Here is a 2,500-nt window from a genome sequence, read left to right on the forward strand (position 1 = left end):
TTCTTAGCACTGTGTTGCATACCTGTGCACACAGCCCTATGATTTACTTATGGAATTCTTATAGACTATATTCAGTGTACTCAGAGAAAAGCAAATTAGAATTAAATTATCAATTCAGATACAGTAATATTTTGACAAGATATATCATTGCAAAATAACATCATTAGCTGATACTTTCAAGGCAGAGGGGCAAGAATATGTAGCAATTCACTGAGCTGATTGACTCAGTGAGTATAGCAACCTTAATGATGAGACATTTATTAAGAAAAAAAACACCAAAAACCTGACACAAAAATGAGGTTAAGAAAATCTATATTCCAAGATTTATTATATAACCTTATACATGAATGCTTCCTTTTCTGTTAAAACAATGGTAAAAGTAATAACATAATAATCATAGTGATAATTTAAACTACTGATTGATGGCTGCCACTGTACAAGCTACTGAAACAGCCACTGCCAAGAACTGTTATTACAAATGAAAACAATTCATATTCACTTGACAATTTTAAGCTTTCTGTAAAACCCTATAATAACTTATTCTTGAAATATCAAATATAATGTATTTAGAAAGTAACACATATTTGGGGAAATAATTCCACTATCAAAAATCATACCCAACTAAGTTTAAGTCAAGTACAAAGTTTCAAGTCACTTCTGGTAGTCTCCTCAAGGAAATAACGCCCATCTGTTCAGCATATTGCCCTCTACCATGATAAATGCATATTATTTAATTCAACCAATAACACAGACACCACACAAGTAAGCAAAGCTACAGGATTTTTAGGTGCATGGTTGTAGTTTATAATCAGTCTATCCAACTGGTAAATAATTCTTGATACTAATGACCCCTTTATAGACCACCATGACTCGTAAGTGCTGAACATAGCTTATATAACCACCACCAAACCCGTTCAAAATGTTTAATGTTTTCTGTGATGTCATGCAAGTCAGTACTAATTCATTTTAAACTAGTCTCTACAGATGCAAGATTTTAAAAATTCTATAAGCTACAAATAGCTTAGTCTACTCTCTAATAAGGTTTCTAATGGAGGCAAAATTTTAAAAACAGGAATACACATTCATTTTGTGATTTCTACATAAACTTCCATTTCAGTCTGCTAAAAGCCTAAACCAAGTAAAAGCATATCTAAAATAATATAATATCATGCACAGCTGAATATCATTTAAACATATAAATCTGTGAGACATCTATCAACAGGATTCATGAAATTTAATTTATATCTAAAAATAAATCATACATGAAAAAAGACACATACACCACAAAATACATTTCATCATAAACTAAAACATAAAGCAAGCTTGATAAGAACTTTAGCTGACTGATGGAACTTTGTGCTACCATTGTGTGCATGAGACATTAGCCCTGATAAACACAGTCAATATCAAAGGATAGTAAAAAGTACAGTGGGTTACTTTTGGAAACCACAGCATATGATGCACCTACTGCTGATGCTTAACTTGAAAAGTATCTAATACTTTTACTAATCCTTACATGACCCATGATATTCAGGCCAGGGACCTACTACAAAAAACATCAAGAATTGTCAATTTCTTGAATGAATATCCAACAAAAAATAAAAAGAACACTGATACTTACTGGTCAAAAATTGCACTTGGAAATTTACAAATTGTTGCGTAGATCAAAACATGCTTGCTATTAGACCACTCTAAGCCTTAGCAAGACTGGTTCTGATCAATATACATCTCTAGAGGCAACAGCACAAATACAAAATTTGATTAACAGAGAGCTTCACTGCCCAAGTGAACAGATATTCATGCTAAATATGTATTTTCTGGGAAAAATATGCAGTTGCATTTTCCCAGACAGTTTGAAAAATTGTGTATAACATGAAAGACAATAGGTCCTTAGATGGACAGAAGTGATTTTCCAACACCATGAAATTCTGAAATGCTTATGAGTGAAATCAACATTTTCTAAGCTAAAGTAACAATAGATTTCATATGCTTTTCACAAGCATCAACTGTGGACTCCAAAAAGGAGTAAAATTGATAGAGCATTGGCTAATTATGAGCCCCTACCCTAGTAATGGGTAAAAAATAACTTACTTTAAATATGACAGTCTAGGATAGTTTTGGTATGTATTATAGTCTGTAAATGCACCAAACACAAGAGTATTAAGACGCATTGAAGTTTATAAACAGCTAAAAGATTAAAGCAGTCACATTCAACAAGTGCCATACATTTTATAAATACATTCTATAAACTTTCTAATTTTGAAAATGGCACTAAATACACTTTGCTAAATGGCTAAAATCATTCTTTTCAACCCAGTAAGTCTGATATACTGAGCACTGGACTGTAAAACTATGCAATTTCAGTGTTTCTTTTATGGTGTACTTTCTAGAAGACAGTTTATCGTTTTGGCAAATTGGAGTACTACCAAAGACTGCAAGTGAAAAATATCTCCAAGTATCATACAAAAATAACTATGATTCTAGACTCAATCACAAATAA

At 32.0% G+C, this 2,500-nt stretch overlaps 1 protein-coding gene across 8 annotated transcripts in view; it reads right to left on the reverse strand.

Moving 5' to 3' along the window:
• CaMKI (Calcium/calmodulin-dependent protein kinase I) overlaps window positions 1-2,500 on the reverse strand; it is a 140,702-nt gene that overhangs the window by 1,847 nt on the left and 136,355 nt on the right. For all 8 annotated transcript variants that reach the window (XM_043010610.2, XM_043010608.2, XM_043010609.2 and 5 more), the window contains one exon: window positions 1-2,500. This exon is cut by the window's left edge and continues 1,847 nt beyond it; it is cut by the window's right edge and continues 406 nt beyond it. The gene's annotated coding sequence lies outside the window, so the exon portion shown is untranslated.

This window comes from Penaeus japonicus, unplaced genomic scaffold (genome assembly GCF_977035675.1).
Source record: "Penaeus japonicus unplaced genomic scaffold, GWHDUDI00000001_assembly GWHDUDI00000022, whole genome shotgun sequence".
NCBI classification, from domain to species: Eukaryota; Metazoa; Arthropoda; class Malacostraca; order Decapoda; family Penaeidae; genus Penaeus; species Penaeus japonicus.